Here is an 18,164-nt window from a genome sequence, read left to right on the forward strand (position 1 = left end):
TTGCCTTGGTAGATACAATGAGTTTGACAAATGTTTCTCTCCTTTCAAGAGAATTGCACCAGTTAGGAGTGGTCTGATCATACAGGCAAACTAGGTGCAGAAGCAGCCCTAGATGAGCTGCCGGCAACTGGCACCCTACGCAAAATGCGCGATCGGCGCCCCCGCCTCCAAACCCCTCAAAAGACATTTAATTTGGCACCCTGGGCGACTGCCTAGTTCGTGCCTGTGGACGGACCACCACTGACTAGGTGGTCACCTAAGGGATGCCAGACTTTAAGGGGCACAAAATTAGATAGACGTGATTTTTTTCTCTATTTAAAAAGATATATTAGTATGTTATCTCTTATAAACAAAAGTATCAAATATTGTAAAACAGTTCATTGTTGCCGTGTCAGAAGCTGAGTTATATTATTTATTTCATACTTGCAGAAATATCCAGCATCTCTCAGGGAAAATATAGTAAAAGGTGTGATGAATGAACTATGTCAATTACATTAACATAGCGTATTTTATTGGAAATGCTTTTCTCATATATTACGTTAAGAAATTAAAATAGCTTGTGATGTGCTTACAAAACGCATTTACATTTAACTCGTTTCTTGATAACAAAAGGTGTGGTGAATTAACTACGTAAATTACTTTAAAATAACATATTTTATTGGAAATACTTTCTCTTTTATCATAGGGAAAGATCTCGTAGTTGCAGTTTATGTAACCCACTTAACAGAAGAATCCAGCAAATGCCTATGATCAGTCGCTACTAAAAGCTAATTATTAGTGGGCACAATTAGGGCTCTGGGGGAACCGATTCCAAGATATAACCAATCCATTTATTTAAGTTAGGAAATCAGTAGTATCTGTTCAAAATGTTGTGTTTCTCACTCTTACCGTTTCGGAGATCTTTCAAGACAAACAAACAAACAAGCTAACTTTCTGAAATATTTGTAAGATGCAGAGCATGGCTGTGAATGTAAATACAGTTAAAATGTGTCATGGCAGAGCTTCAAAAGAGCACCGCCTGGGTTTGCTGCTTGGGTCGGAGTCTGACAGTTCAGTCATTCTCAGTACCCCGATGTTGACAGTCATACAGTTGAGTCAGTGTTGCTTGCTGCTTAGCAAAGGTCAGTCAACCCGCAACAACTGTTCTGCCATGTTATGACCTGTGATCCCGAAAACGCTGTGCCCAAGGAGAATTTGTATTGTGTTGCAATTTGGTAAGAGGTTTTAATGCAATTGTAAAAAGAGAATCACAAGTACTCAGTAAAATTAAGATTGTGTATTCATTGTAGACTATTAGGCTGTGTCTACACTGGCATGAATTTCCGGAAATGCTTAAAATGGAATACTATTCCGTTTTCAGTTTTTCCGGAAAAGGAGCGTCTACATTGGCAGGCTGCTTTTCCGGAAAAGCCCTTTTTCCGGAACAGCGTCTGTGGCCAATGTAGACGCGCTTTTCCGGAAAAGAGCCCCGATCGCCATTTTCGCGATCGGGGCTTTTTTCCGGAAAAGACTACTGGGCTGTCTACACTGGCCCTTTTCTGGAACAGTGTTCCGGAATAAGGACTTATGCCCGAGTGGGAGCAGAATAGTTTTTCTGGAATAGCGGCTGATTTTGTACAGTAGAGCATCATTGCTTTTCCGGAAATTCAAGGGCCAGTGTAGACAGCTCGCAGCTTATTCCGGAAAAGCGGCTGATTTTCCGGAATAAGTGGCCCAGTGTAGACACAGCCTTACTGTTCAAAAGCCCTGATTTTCAAACACCTGACTCATAATGCTAACAAATACCACTTAACATACATATGCCTTTTCTGTTCTAATTGCAATAATGTTGAATAGTAATAGAAATTCTAGCCTTCTGTTTAATTTTTTAAATAGTTTTAAGTGAACATTGACATGATAACATAAAATTTACCAGATTTATGTTACTATGATGTCATCACATGCACAATAACTCACCAGGAAAGATTTCAGTAGGTAAAGAGCTACATGCTCTATTGTCCTATGGCATTAATTCATAATTTTTCTCTTCCTGTGTGTGTTATTTACTTCACATTTAATCATTCTTACTGATCATTTTGATTCATTTATCTTTTAGCTTAATGTAAATAGTATTCTATTTTGCTATAACTGTTCTCTATTTTGATAATTTAATTGAAACAGTTGCTTACATTTTTTCAGAAAATTAACAACATGGCAGATGAAAAGAAATCAGCTGGAGATCAGTATGAATGTGGAGGATGGGGAGTGCCAAAGTCATAGTTGGACACCAAAAACCCTTGGGCCGGCCCTGACACCAATTGCTTTGCTGTCTGCTTCCATTTTGTCATAAACCATCTGAGTGAGCTTGATAAACTACATAATTATCAACCCATTGGAGATCTTTTGCTTATTTTTCCGTGGCTATAGTGACTGAATTTTTCCATCTGATAAAAAGTCATTGACTAAAACTATTACTTCCTATGATCATCAGCATGCCTTGTGGAGACAGATTCAATTCATTTACAAAGTTTTGAGCTGCTGGGGTCATGGTTTCCCCTCCCTCACATGAAGTTAGTGCATAAAGCATTCACATTAGATGCAGCATCAGTCACTGAACCGTACACAAGACTATGCTAGGGAAATGGATGGCTTGTGGTAAGTGGAAACTGAGCTGTTCTCTCTATGTCACTTGTTCACATCCAGCCCAGTGACGGAAAATAATTACTATTTGAAGGAGACTTGATTGCCAATATGGAAGAGATTCTGCTAGGTTGGTGCCTATCCATTGACAAGCCCTAGCTGCAAGATCAATATTCGAATAGGCAAAGTGGATAATTCCATAATCATTCCTCCTAATTTGTATTATTTATGGCAGTAGGGGAAGGATGCAGTATTTTGGGTATTAACTGAAGACCTGAGTTCAATTACCAGCTCTGTTCAATTCCCTTTTCTTGGAGGACCGCAAGCAAGTCGAGCACTCTGTATCCCAGTGCCTATGACACAGGGGAGTTGTGAGGATAAGTATATTAAAAAATGTGACGTGCTCAGAGATTATGGAATAGGGGCCATTTTTTGCTCTGTTTTACCATATTGTGGGTTGCAAGTGGAATACCTTACCTCTCAGACTTGCTAGTATACCACACTCTCTGATTTCAGTCACAGACTAAATATGTAGGACTAAAATGTGCAGATGAGCTGTACAGGAACTCCTAAACTCAGCAGGAACTGAACTGCCCTGGAGGCCCTCCCATGTGGAGATTAGAAGCTCCAAGAGACTTGCCGTCAGCCCTGTGAAGGTTAAGAAAATTCATCAATAGCAATATATGCTGGCCAAAAGCAGGGTGATCAGACATCCAGATAGAATCCCAATCTTAGGGGCTCTGTCTTATATATGCAACTGTACACTCCTGCCCTCCTCCCCCCAAAAAAGTATCCTGATTTTCACACTTGCTATCTGGTCGCCCCAGCCAAAAGTGAGATTTGACCTCATTCTGATGCCAATAGAATATCTTAGCAGAATTATACCCTTATACAGTAAAACCTGTGTTATCCGGCACGCTCGGGAATTAGGGCATTCTGGTTATCTGAGAGTCCCATCAACCTAGGAAAAAACAATGGAAAATAAGTAAAACTCAAGTTTTTGATATTGGTAGTTTTGTAGTGTGAGGCAGTTGGTCTCACATTTCTATTTTGAGTTAAATATGATTAGTACTTCTTATATAAAAAAAATTGTTAAGCCAATCATGGTAAACCAAGCCAGGCCTGTGTGCCTGAAGATGTGACAGTATTGTAGCTGGGGGCAATGCTGGTTAACAGATCTTTCTGGTTAACAGAGTGCCGGATAACAAAGGTTTCACTGTATAATTATATGACTGGATTTAGTATAACTTCAGCCCAATGAGGCAAGGAGGAGTGATGGTGTAGCCTAGGCACCAACGTAATGCAAATAAACCATATCAAATATAAAGATGAATAGACTCTCTGAGTGAAGAGTTTTGATTACATTACTCTGTATTGTATCTTAACATGACTGTTTCTGGTTAATACTTTCCTTCCAGCTGAAAGCCATAACATGTGCATAACACATGCTGCTTAATACTTGTTCATTGAAATATAAGACAAAAAAAAATAATTAAACATACAAGTTAACTCTGTTGTATATGAATGGTACCTGATAGCTGATATTCAAATAGGGTCACACAGTAGTTGAGGAAAGGAAAATAGTAAAGTTATATCCAGCAGTGATGTTATAATCAAGGACACTAAAACCTCAAGTTAATTGAATGAAACAATGGGTCAGTGTCTTCAAAGGCAATAGTGCTCAGGTAACAAGCAGTACAATTTGTCCTCATAAATATATTCTGATATCTCTCTATGTACACATTATGTGTATTTAAGCTGTAAACTTGTTTCTATACAACTTTTTTTTCTAGTAATTAAATAATGAATAGAATTGCCATTTGTTCTAAGATGGGAAGAAAAAAGAAAAACATCTTTCCATTATTCATTGTGTGTCTCTAACCCAGTCGATGACTGATAGATAATGCATTCTGCCAGGAAACACAGCAACAGGAAATATTGGAAGACTCATAAACAACAATAAAAGCAAAGGCAGTTCAGGTTTTGTGTGTGTTATTACGAAGAAAGTACAAAAGGAAAACATACACAGATATGAGGACTAAAGAACAGAGTAATCAGTATAGATACAAACATGAACAATAATATAGGTACTTTACAGTACCTGATACAAACAGCCCAATAGGTGCCAACTTCCCCTCTACCCAGGGGGAAGATGTTCAGTCTGCCACCCCTACCGCTCTGCTCAGCTCCCATTTCATCCTGACCCCAAGCCCTGCCTTTTCCTGTCCCTACCCTGCTTCTTCCCCCAAGCATGATCTGTGCCAACTTCTCCTCCTCGCTCCCTCCCACAGAGTCTCTTCATGCCTCAAACCAGCAGTTCTCTGTGCCCCAGAATTGCTGGGCAGGTGTGGGAGGGAGGAAGTTGGTCAGCAGAACCACCAGCAGGTGAGAGACACAGGGTGAGGGAGGGGGGAGGGGGAAGCTTGGCTGCCCATATGTGCTGAGCATCCACTAATTTTCCTCAGTGTGAGCTGCAGCCTACAAAATACACCGGCTGTGTCTAGACTGGCAAGTTTTTCGCAAAAGCAGCTGCTTTTGCGGAAAAACTTCCCAGCTGTCTACACTGGCCGCTTGAATTTCCGCAAGAACACTGACGATCTCATGTAAGAAATCAGTGCTTCTTGCAGAAATACTGTGCTGCTCCTGTTCAGGCAAAAGTCCCTTTTGTGCAAAGCTTTTGCGCAAAAGGGCCAGTGGAGACAGCTCAGATTTGTTTTGCGCAAAAAAGCCCCGATCGCGAAAATGGCGATGGGGGCTTTTTTGCACAAAAGCGCGTCTAGATTGGCACGGACGCTTTTCCACAAAAAGTGCTTTTGCGGAAAAGCATCCGTGCCAATCTAGACACTCTTTTCCGTAAATGCTTTTAACGGAAAACTTTTCTGTTAAAAGCATTTGCGGAAAATCATGCCAGTTTAGACCTAGCCATCCATTTAAAAAAAACCACAATCACAAGGAAGATGTAGGTTTGACTTCACCTTTGGGTCTTTCAAGGGGCTCATCAGCAATGCCTAGAAAAGTCAGAGGGGGCAGACTTTAACCCTTCTTTTGGCCTGTATAAATACATGCCTTTATTATAGATTTCTAAGCCCTGGTCCACATTAGAGAGTTTTTTCAAAATAACCCCCCTTATTTTGAAATAACAAGCAGAACATCCATACTACCAAGTCCGTTATTTTGAAATCTGTACTCCTGCTTTCCTGGGGAAACAAGCTTATTTCAAAATACAGTAAAACTCCATTAGTCCGGCATCCAATGCTCCGGGACTCCTGATGGTCTGGCACCATCAGGAACCCGGAAGTGCTGGGGCAGCCGGACAGGCTTCCCCCATTCAGCTGCTGCTGAAACTGACCAGCAGCTGAATCGGGGAAGCCAGGAGTAGAGCAGCTGGGGTGCTGCCGGGTTGGTCCCACAGCGCCAAAGGACGGCGCTGCGGGACCAACCCAGCAGGACCCCAGCTGCTCTGCCCCAGGGGTCCCCGATTCAGCCGCTGCTGAAACAGATCAGTGGCTGATTCCAGGAAGCCCGGGGCAGAGCTGCTCTGCCCGGTGCTTCCTGGAATCAGCCCCTGATCTGTTTCAGCAGCGGCTGACTTGGGGACCCCTGGGGCAGAGCAGGTGGGGTCCTGCCGGGTTGGTCCCGCAGCGCCATCCTTTGGCGCTGTGGGACCAACCCGGCAGCACTCCAGCTGCTCTGCCCCAGGCGGCCCCGATTCAGCTGCTGCTGAAACTGACCAGCAGCGACTGAATCAGGGACGCCTGGGGCAGAGCCGGACTATGGTAAGGGGGGGCTATGAGGGATCTGGGGTGGCATCCCCTCCAACCCCAATCCAGACCCCTCATAGCCCACCCTTCTGATAGTCCAGCATATCTGATAATCCGGCACCCCATGGGTCCTAAAGGTGCCGGATTATGAGAAGTTTACTGTAGTTATTTCAGGAGTTATTATTTCAAATTTAGTTATTTCAAAATAATTTCCTTGTGTAGACATGTCCTAAATGCTGCCTGCAAGTGTAAGGTACATTCACTTGTTCATTATCTTTCTGCCATGTTAAACTTTTTACGTTAGGTACCTTGAACTTGATGTTTGTGCAGCAGCTAGTACAATAGAACTCTGATCCAGTGTTCAGCCTGTAGTTGTTACAGTAATAATAAATAACAACAGCCAGCCAGGCCTTGAGTCTCACTACTCTCTCGCAATTTACTTTTGTAGCATTAGAAAGAAAGAACAAAAATGCTCATAGGAGTCCCATAATGGTATTCTTTACATCACTGCAACATTTTCCAAATTATTAGATTTTCTTCTTCCCACTTTCCTACTGCATTTGAAACTTTACAGCTTCTCTACCACAATTTGACATTATAAAAAAGCAAATATGTCGAGAAAATTCATCCATATTGTTAGATGCTCATTGCGATTTATTTTTGTTTACTTTATCGTATTGGATACTCATTCACTTGAATCCACCTCTTCTATTGTATTAGAAATCAGGTTAGATTCTTTCATTGAACAGACCCTAAATACCTATCTAGGTCCTTTAAGCAGCTTTCCACACAGCTGGATTTTACATTTAATTTTTCAGGTAAAAAAAAATCAAACTCTCAGGAAATACAGTTTTTGGAGCTTATTATATTTAACAACTCAGATTACAATAAATACAGAAAAAGAAAGGAAACAAGCTATGGAAAATAGTGATATTTCATCTAAGCACAATTCTTAACTTGCAGAAAGGTCCCCATTACAGGGCTATCAGTCAGAGGTGAGAATAACAGAGTAAGAGGATAAAAATGTGCTCTGACTATACAGTGGGCAAAGAAAAAATTTGGAATCAAGATGGTGGTCTGACAGCATGGCCCCTAGATGACTACTTGAGTGGCTCTTAAATTATTAGCTATTATTTCAGTGGTTTGGTAGAAGGAATCCAGGTGGATCAGTTTGAATTAAAGGTCAGATTGTGTCCCCTTGATTTGAGTGTGGAGGCAACCCGACATATCTAGATCTGCATCTGGCTGAATGGAGGGTGTAGGTGCTGACTCTGAGGCATTGGCCCCTCTCACACTATGATAGTATGGTACTTCTATTGTAGTACTTTTGTGGGCCTGATTAAGTGCATGTGGAGTGAGTGCGAGGAAAAGTTGGGAGACATCTGGGATAAGGAGACCTATCTCAACCATCCCAGCTGTGTGCAAAATGCACTGCTTCAGTGGATGGATGTTTCAGGAGATGCTGTGAGCACAAACAGCTGAGAAGCTAGGAGACTGGGAGTAAGGCCTACATGCAGATAGCTCTAATCTCCTGCAGAACAGGAAGATCCCAAGGGTGTGGAATTCAAACCCCTTGTTTGCTCTTTGGAATGGTAAGTCCTATCCTTGACTGAGTGGCATGGGGTAAACTTTTTGAGGCAATCCGCAAAGAGCTTTCCGTTTTCTGCCCTCCCAGTCACTCCATATTTATTTTTCATCCCTCTCTAGTCTCTGCTCCATTTTCCTCTCTTGTTTAGTGGCATAAGTATTTTTCTGTTCCCAATCTTAGCTGCTTCTATACTATTTTTCCTAAGGGGACTACAAACCTAGGTCTCACTCTTGCAAACCCTTACATGTGTACTTCACACTGCACTCATATGGTGTCAATGGGGCTGTTTACATGAGTCCAGTTAAGCCTGTAGGTAGGTGTTTGCAGGGTCAGAGTCCTAATAATGTTTCAGTCACATTATTAAACTCATGATGTAAGTGTGGGAGTGTATTGATCACTCTCTCTAGTCTTAACTGTAAATAAGTAGAAGAGTTGGCAAGATAAAAATTGCAGCAGCAGGTATTTAACTAGCAGCATGAGCTTGATCTGAAGTTTCTAATCCCAACACTGTTCTCTTATTAAGACGAATGGAGAATGGTAAGAGACCTTTGACATTAATTTTTTTGCATGAACCAAAACTCTTTTAAAATGCAAAGTGATCAATTTTCAAGAGACTCTTTGCAACAAAGCTCTACCCCATCCTCCAGTGGAAGTTGTAATGTTTTTGACACATAGGCTACGTCTACACTGGCCCCTTTTCCGGAAGGGGCATGTAAATTTCACTAGTCGTCGTAGGGAAATCCGCGGGGGATTTAAATATCCCCCGCGGCATTTAAATAAAAATGTCCGCCGCTTTTTTCCGGCTTTTAAAAAAGCCGGAAAAGAGCGTCTAGACTGGCCCCGATCCTCTGGAAAAAGTGCCCTTTTCCGGAGGGTCTTATTCCTTATTCAAAGTAGGAATATTGCTTCCCTTTGGTCTTTAGGCTTTTTGCCGGCAGCCATTTTGTGTTATTGATCAAGCCAAAACACAGCTTCCCTGAGGAACCAGGTAAGCAGAGGGTCCGGGAGCGGAGGGTGTCGGGGGGCCGGGGGTGGGTGGGGGCTGGGCCCAGTTGACGAGTGTGTTGTAGGGTTGCCAGGTGTCTGGTATTTTTGCCTCCTGCAAGGGAAAAAAAATCAAAAAATACCAGACATTTTAGGTGTCCGGTATTTTCTGAATTTTTTTACCGGACAGGAGGCAAAAATACCGGACTGTCCGGATCAATACCGGACACCTGGCAACCCTATCGACACATCCCTACCTTTGTGACAAGAACAGCTGAATGCTGAACATTATCTGGTCCTCATTAACATGCCCAAGAGAGGAGAGATTTAGTTATTTCCCCCTTGTACATGTCATAATTCTCTTCTACTCCCTCCTCCCCTGCCTCCTTATTGTCATTCATTTTCATTACAGGCTTTGGAAATTGTGAGAATGATGGCACTGAGCTCTGAGACTCTCACAGGCCCTTAGAAGCTAAGATAAAAACCCTGGACTGAAAGCAAAAAGCTGACACTTGTAAATTTCCAGTTGACAAAGGTTTTATCATGCAAACCCTGTTTACTCAGTGCCAATATTGTTTACTCAGAAAAGGCACCCCAATGACTCTGTAAGGGAGGACAGCTTACACAGGTTCAGGTGCAATGTGAACTCAATGTCTAGAAGTCACAGAGAAGTAGCCATGTTAGTCTGTAACTGAAAAAAATTAAAAAACAACAAAAGATCCTGAAGCACCTTAGGGTAGGTCTAGACTACAGGCTTTTTCCAACAGAGGCTTTGTGGACAGTATGTGTCAACAAAGCCTTTGTCGAAAAAGAACGTCTAGACTACAGCCAGTTCTGTCTACAAAGCAAGCCACTTTTTTGACAGCGAGTCTAGATGCTCTCTTTTGAAAAAGCACAGTGTGGATGCAATATCGCCTTTTTTCGACATAACTCTGTAGAATGAGGTTTACCGCACTCGACAAAACTGCTGTGTTCTGTCGACTTACTGTTGACAGAACTTGGCGGTAGTGTAGATGCAGGTATATTTTTGTTGACAAACGTCCACTCTTGTCTAGACTACAGGGTTTTGTCAACACATCCTTAGGGTATGGCTACACTAGTTCGAACTAGTCCTCATTGCAGGAAGAGTAACGGTAGTACAAATTAAGAGTGTTAATTCAAACTACCTAGCCCATGCCGTGTATAGCCATGGGCAGGTAGTTCGAGCTACCGGGCATTTAAAAATGGTGGCGCCCGGGAACATGCAAATGAAGTCCGGGATATTTAAATCCTGGGCTTCATTTGCAAGTTCGAATGACTACATTAGCCACCCTAGTTCGAACTAGGGTGGCTAGTGTAGCCATACCCTTATAGACTAACACAAAATGTAGATGGTATCATGAGCTTCATGGGCACAGCCCACTTCTTCAGATGAATGGAGCAAGGAGTCCACGGGTACAAATAAATAGAAAAATTTGTACCTCTTCAGATGAATGGAGCAAGGGATCCAGAGGTACAAATTTTTCTATTTATTTGTACCCATGAACTCCTTGCAGAGAAGTCAGCTGGCCCCAATTTGCCTGAGCCAGCTCCCTCCCAGCTGCACCTAATTGTGCTGCAGTTCTCTGCTTCTCTCACGGGGTTTTTCCCTTTGGGGCTGCCTTTTCCCTTCTCTGCGCTCTGGCTCAGTGGGTGCCATTCCCCTGCCCCACTGTAACTTCTGGGAAGGAGGAGAGGCAACAGGGTGCAGAAGCTTCTCTGCCCCTTCTCCCCCAGCTCCTGCACCAGCCGGAGCCCTCCCCGCCCAGCCGCCCTCCTGCCTGCTGAGGCCTGCTCCCTTGGACACTGCTTCAGCCGCTGCTGCTTCTCACCACCACCACCACCAGCTGCTGCTGCTGCCTGAGGGGAGAAGGGGAGCCTGCCGGCTGCCCTCCCTCTCCCCCCCTCCACTGCTCCGGAGAAGGAGGACCCCACCAGCACCACCATCCAGAGGCCTGCCCCACCTGGCTGCTGCCCGCCCACTGTTGCTGACCACCTGCACCCCGCCGAGGGAGACGAGGACCACCTATTGGACTGTGGAGGGGGGTTGTTTGCAAAAACTGAGCTTTTTACCTGCTCCTGGGGTGGTGGTGGACAGAGACACCAAGAGGGGGGCTGGGGGAGAGGTGTAGAGCCCTCCCCCAGTCCAGCTGCCCCCCCAATACCACCCCCGGGAGGGGGGGTACTCGGTGGTTTTCATGCAGGAGACCCACACAACTCCAGCCGTCGAGGTTGGAGTGGGGGGACGGGGTGTATTTTAGCCACCTCAGTGCTCGCTCGGCCGGGGTGGTCACCCTGTTCTCCCCTGCCCTACGGCCCGAGGTGCTGGGGACTGCCGAGGTTGTCCCGGGCCGCCTGCTGCACATCCAGGCCCGCGTGGAGGGGCAGACATTGAACCTGGTCAACGTCTACGCCCCGAACGCGGGCCCGGACCAGGTCACCTTTTATCGGCAGGCGGACACCTTCCTCGTCACTTTGTATCCTCACGAGTGCCTGGTCCTGGGCGGGGACTTTAACACCACCCTCGATGACCGGGACTGTGTAGGACTCGCGAACTGCCAGGCCGCGGCAGACGTCCTCAGGGAGATCGTGGAACATCACTCCCTGGTGGACGTCTGGCGGGACCACCACCCGGACAACAGTACCACCTTCACTTACGTCTGGGTGGGGAACGAGCGGTCGAGCCACTCCCGGTTGGATCGCATCTACCTTTTGCGATTCCATCTGGCACGAGCCCACTCCTCCAGCGTCCAGCCGGCCCCGTTCATGGACCACCATCTGGTGGCCGTGAAAGCCTCTCTGACATCGAAGAGGCTGGGGCCGGCCTACTGGCACTTCAACAATAGCCTGCTGGAGGATGTGGGCTTCCGGGAGTTCTGGCAGGCCTGGCGGGGGCAGTGGCCCGCCTTTCCCTCGGCGCGGCGATGGTGTGATGTGGGGAAGGTGCACGCCCGGCTCTTCTGCTGCATCTACTCCCGGGGCGCCAGCCGGCGGAGGGATGCGGCGATAGAGCAGTTGGAACGGGAGGCTTTGAAGCTGGAGGGGCGCCTGGCGTCCGCCCCCGAGGATCCACTCCTCCGCGAGGCATTCCGGGAGAAGCGGGAGGAGCTCCAGGCCCTGGAAGATCACAGGGCCTGGGGCGCTTTTGTTCGATCTCGCATCCACCTCCTTCGGGAGATGGATCGCGGCTCCTGTTTCTTCTATGCCCTGGAGAAAAGGAGGGGGGCTAAAAAGCACGTCACCTGCCTCTTGGCAGAGGACGGCACCCACCTCACGGATCCGGCGGAGATGCGCGGAAGGGCCTGGCCCTTCTACGCCAGTTTGTTCTCCCAGGATCCGACCAAAGCCAACGCCTGCAGGGCGCTCTGGACCGAGCTCCCGACGGTCAGCGCGGGTGACCAAGACCGGCTGGAGCTGCCTCTCACTCTGGCCGAGTTCTCAGAAGCCCTCCGTCTCATGCCCAACAACAAAACCCCGGGCATGGACGGGCTGACCGTGGAGTTCTACCGTGTGTTCTGGGACATCCTCGGCCCAGACCTCGTCACCGTCTGGGCCAAGTCCTTGGAGAGCGGGGTCCTCCCTCTGTCGTGCAGGCGAGCGGTGCTTGCCTTTCTGCCGAAGAAGGGGGACCTCCGCGACCTACGGAATTGGCGTCCCGTCTCGCTCCTCAGCACAGACTACAAGATCGTAGCGAAAGCCATCTCGCTGCGACTGCGGTCAGTGCTGGCGGACGTGATCCATCCCGACCAGACCTACACCATCCCGGGCCGTAGTATATTTGATAACTTGTATTTGGTCCGGGATCTCTTGGAGCTCGGACGTAGGGATGGCTTGTCATTTGCCCTCCTGTCCCTGGACCAGGAGAAGGCGTTCGACAGGCTGGACCACGGGTATCTCCTGGGCACCCTGCAGGCCTTCGGCTTCGGGCCCCGGTTTGTGGGTTTTCTCCGGGTGCTGTATGCCCTCACGGAGTGTCTGGTCAGGCTCAACTGGATCCTGACCGAGCCGATCAGCTTCGGGCGGGGGATACGTCAGGGGTGTCCATTGTCGGGCCAGCTGTACGCTCTGGCAATCGAGCCCTTCCTCTGTCTCCTCCGTAGGAGGTTGACGGGGTTGGTGCTTCGGGAGCCGGAGCTGCGGCTGGTCCTGTCGGCGTACGCCGATGACGTGCTCCTCGCGGTCCAGGACCTGGGCGACCTGGCTTTGCCCGCCCACCTTCCCATGATTTCAAATAGGCCCTCTCTGCAGCAGCTCCCTGGCCTGACCCTGTCACACTGTATATTAATTAATGAGTTGTTACTTTGCAATGGGCGGAGATATTATGTAATCTTTAGTAGTTCTATTGGCTTATGTGCTCACTTCGTCTTGCTGCTAGACCTATCAAATCATTTTTCCTCTGTCCACCTGCTGACTATATAACCTATTGTATTGTGTTAATTAACCAGTGTTCACCAGGGTAACTCCTGCGTGTCACTCCATCAGCTGGTGTATAATAAATCCTCCGCTTGTTTTCACCTGCATCCAGAGTGTCTTGGATTATTTCCAACACAAGGGATAATTTAACAAGGTGCATGACTTTAAATGTTTATTTAATATGAAGTCAATAAAAAGGAAATTTATACTGAAAAATTTTAAGTAGCCAATGTCCTCTGTTTATAGTCCTCTCCCAGACCCTATCCCAGCAGGGCTTCCTCCTCAATTAAATCTTGCTCTCCTTTCAGGGCACTTTGCTAATTGATCTTTTTTGAGCTTGTGTAGTATACACACTCTATTGCACACCTAGACAACAGTGTATTGAATATTTCTATCCATTGACAGTGTGTCTCAGGGCTATATTTTATTTTGTATCAGAAGTGGAGTCAATTCAGTATAATTTTAGACAATTCTTTTTATTACAGATAAATAGCCAACTTAGAAAATGTAGTTATATAGGCTGTTGGAATGCTTGTTCTGCACACAAGACATATAAATCGGAGCTAAAACTCTCTCATGAATCAAGTGCAGATTTCCTTTAATTGCCTGATTTGATCCACTTATAAGCATTCTTCAAAGCTTGAATGTCTATTCATAAAAATAATGTATAAGAAAGGTAACAAATAATATTCTTTGTTTTATGCCAGAGGGCGCAGTTACTTAATTGTATTATTTCAAGCGATCATCTCAACTACAAGAATTCTTATTTTTCTTCAAAGTAAAGAATTGTGTATTAGCATGGAAAGGTTATCAAAGTAATTTGTGTAAAGTCTAAGCACACTCTGGATGGGTTTAATTTCTGCAGTTTTAAATTTTGAAAAAAGCAAGCAGACAAGAAAACAAAGGACATTTAAGACCTGTTCTGAAACTCCTTGAAGTTAATGAAAATCTTTCCATTAACTTCATTGGACTTTGGATCTGGTTCTTAAATCTGTCATTTTAAATAAATTGTTTTTAAGTAAATTATTTAACTAAAAAGCATGATGTATTATGGTATTTACTTCATTGTATGTCCTCTAACAAAGAGATTCAAAGTATTCAGAGAAATATATTTTCTCTACCTTTATCTATATATAAATCAAGAACTGATAAAGGTCCTCATAGGGCAAGAACTTTCATGGTTCTCTTTTATTTAAAACAGATATTGAGTAACATTTCTATACATTATGCAACCATTTACCTTGATGGTTCTGAGCTACAGACAACTGTCTGATCACTAACTCTGTGTTCTTAGTTGCAAAGCCTCTGGTTGAACAGGTCTGTATTTTGTATTATGAATGCAATAAGCACAATTGTTTCAAATAAACACTAGTTACAAAGATGATTGAATTAAGTCAGATAAAAAAAAAACCTCAATTTATTTTGTTCCATAGTTATTACTGTGCTATTAAATCTCCACTCTTCACACCGGAAGGTCTATTTGGATCACAAAAACAGCTAAAGCTGCCAGACAAAAAGAGGGCAGAGGGATGTTTGAATTATATATGAAACAGAGCATGGCTCATCTCACTTCAGAGCCACTAGGAAACCAGCAAAACAAATGACACATAATTTAGTTTCTTGTCTATAAGAAACACTACAATATTGTGCAGAAGTGGTTTGCTTTTACACCCCCACCCAAACCTCTACTGTACTGCCCCTCCTAGTGAGCTCAGCCCAGACATACTGTCTGTGCCCTGGGGGATGGGATGGGCCAGGGGAGGGAAGGTGCTGGTTGTGGGGTTTGCCCGGCTGGCAGGTGGTGCCCATGGGGCTGGCTGGCATGAAGAGTGCCAACTAAATATAGCACCATAGGCAGCCTGACTCCACTCCCAGCAAATGAGATAGCCGCCCACCATGCTGTACCGCTCCAGGAGCAGTAGGGGCCAGGGCTGCATGGTGACTTCTAGGGCAGGGGTTCCCAAACTTTTTGACACGGGGACCAGTAAATCCATTCACGAGCTTTCGGAGGACCGCTAACATTCATTTGCATATTTGCATATTCATTAAGCAAATGATGAATATGCAAATACATTGGTTTTGGTCCTCCCAAAGCCCCCAGGGCCAGCTTTAGCAAAGCTTTTGATACAGCCACCCACAAGTTAAGGGAATATGGATTGAAAAAATGGACTGTAATCCTATAAAACCCTGCACCACCACACTCTGTATTGAAAAGGGGCTCATTTATTTTCAGAAAGCTGATACCATCTTCGGAATTTTTTGTCCATATTCTCATTCCGAATGGTGAATGCACCAGGTTCTCTCCATTCTGACACATTGCAGTGCCTTTAAACCTTACTGTCAGCAGTGGGGATATTTAAAGGGCCCTGCTTTTACATTTTTATTCAGGATCTGCATGCGCCCTGAACTGTCCCGCTCCCCGCTGGTCGATTCTCTCTGCCCTCCCCCCGGCCAGCCCTGGGCCAGACCCGCTGTCCCCGCCAGCCAATTCTCTACCGATCTCTCCTGGCAAGTCCTGCTTCCACCGGCCAGTTCCCCAGCCAGCCCTGCGATCTCCCCCAGCCAGCCTCACTGCCCCCTCCAGCCGGTTCCCCCTGCGATCTCCCCCGGCCAGCCTCACTGCCACTGCCAGCTGGTTCCCCCCGCGATCTCCCCCAGCCAGCCTCACTGCCCCCTCCAGCCGGTTCCCCCCGCGATCTCCCCCGGCCAGCCTCACTGCCCCCTCCAGCCGGTTCCCCCCGCGATCTCCCCCAGCCAGCCTCACTGCCCCCTCCAGCCGGTTCCCCCCGCGATCTCCCCCGGCCAGCCTCACTGCCACTGCCAGCTGGTTCCCCCCGCGATCTCCCCCAGCCAGCCTCACTGCCCCTGCCAGCCGGTTCCCCCCGCCAGCCGGTTCCCACCCCCGCAATCTCCCCCAGCCAGCCTCACTGCCCCCGCCAGCCGGTTCACCCCATAATCTCCCCTGGCCAGCCTCACTGCCACTGCCACCCAGTTCTCCCCGCAATCTCCCCTGGCCAGCCCCACTGCTCCTGCCCCCCCGGCCAGCCCTGCTTCTGCCAGCTGGTTCCCCCCCCCCCCACGATCTCCCCTGGCCAGCCCCACTGCCAATCTCCCCCGGCCAGCCTCACTGCCCCCACCAGCCGGTTCCCCCCGCAATCTCCCCTGGCCAGCCTCACTGCCCCCGCCAGCCGGTTCCCCCCGCAATCTCCCCTGGCCAGCCCCACTGCTCCTGCCCCCCCAGCCAGCCCTGCTTTCACTGGACGGTTCCCTTCCCTATCTCCCACAGGCAGCTCCACTGCCCCAACCCTGCTTCCCTGTGGCCTATATCCAACTCCCCTCCTCCCTCCACAGCCAGCAATAAGAGCTCACCTGGTAACCCTCACTATTCCTCTGTTGGGAGCCTGAAACATATGATTGCATCTGCCCAGCCCGGCTGAGGGCTTGGGGAACTCGGCACTGCACAGGCAGTCCAGGAGCCTGGAATACCCTGGCAGCCATGCTGAGGCCTAGTATTTTTTCCTGCGGCCCGGTTTCGGGCCGCGGCCCATAGTTTGTGAAACACTGTTCTAGGGCCCTGACTGTGGTAGTAACAATAGCACCGCAGCCTTGGCACCAGTCCCAGTGCACAGCCATGTGGCGGGTGGCTGCCCCATGTGCCAGGACTGGAGTCAGGGCCATAGTGCTATTTTTAGTACCACAGCCCAGGTTCCAGCTCTGGCATTCCCTACGTGGCTTGCCCTGGCTGCAGCTCCAGCTCCGCGAAAGGGCTGAAACTAGGGCCAAGCCCGCATGGTGACTGCCCAGCTGTTCCCGGGGTGAGGGAGTTGCCTGCCTCATTGCCCTACCCCGGAGCAACTGAGCAGCCTCTGCTAAGAATAAGCACAGGAACTCTTCTGAGGACTGCAAAATATGATTATTTCATTTGTCCTGGCATAACCCTCTCAAAACGGTCATGACATATACCACCTTCCATGGATAAAACTCACCCAGTAATGACCAGTTAAATCAAAGCCTCCAAATTAAGTTGCAAATTCATGATAAAAGTGTTGCAACATCGATGATATGTTTTGAACAGTTTGTTTGTTTGTTTGTTTGTTTGTGCAAAACAAAGTCATACTTCACCATTACCTACAGATACATGCCACTTAAATTAGCTACTTCATTTAGCTGAATGCACTTCTTTTTATACTGGAATATGCTGGGTGGAAGGTTTAAATAATTATTTTTGTTTGATTAGCGTTCATAAAAATATTTGCTAACAAAATTGAAATCAAGTTGCCTATTCAACTACCATTTTAATACAAAGAATTTTTTTACAAAATAATTCAAATTAGTTCTGGAAAGATTAGTGGAAGGTTAATGAGTTTCTGATTCAAATTTACTATGTATGTTAATTATTCAATAAAATGAATAATGTTTGAAGTTGAAATCCTAAAATTTAAAACTATTCTTTTACTTCCCTTTTGCAAGCACATTAATAAAAAATTCTATTACATATATTTCATTCCTTGAACTTTCCTATAAGTGTAATATACACAAAATGACTTTGTCTGGTCAATGATGGGCCTCACCTGCTAGGACAGTATATTCCTTGGCAGTCAGTATGCTATCTGATCTTTTAAAGTTGCCCATTCACCATTCATTTTCTTTCTGCACTACTTTTCCATCTTTTTTATTTTTCCAAGGATAGCAATGGAACAAACACCTATATTAGAAAGTAAAACCAGACTCACTATAATCCATATTTATCTCCTGTTATTTGTTATTCCTTATCTCATCAA

At 46.3% G+C, this 18,164-nt stretch overlaps 1 long non-coding RNA gene across 1 annotated transcript in view; it reads left to right on the plus strand.

Moving 5' to 3' along the window:
* Positions 1–4,891, plus strand: part of LOC142818725 (uncharacterized) — a 74,176-nt gene extending 69,285 nt beyond the window's left edge. The window contains exon 3 of the long non-coding RNA XR_012896341.2: positions 2,179–4,891. This is a non-coding gene — a long non-coding RNA (uncharacterized LOC142818725). The remainder of the gene's footprint in view (positions 1–2,178) is intronic.
* Positions 4,892–18,164: the final 13,273 nt, after the last annotated feature.

Source organism: Pelodiscus sinensis, chromosome 16 (genome assembly GCF_052426305.1).
Source record: "Pelodiscus sinensis isolate ZL-2025 chromosome 16, ASM5242630v1, whole genome shotgun sequence".
Lineage (NCBI taxonomy): Eukaryota > Metazoa > Chordata > Testudines > Trionychidae > Pelodiscus > Pelodiscus sinensis.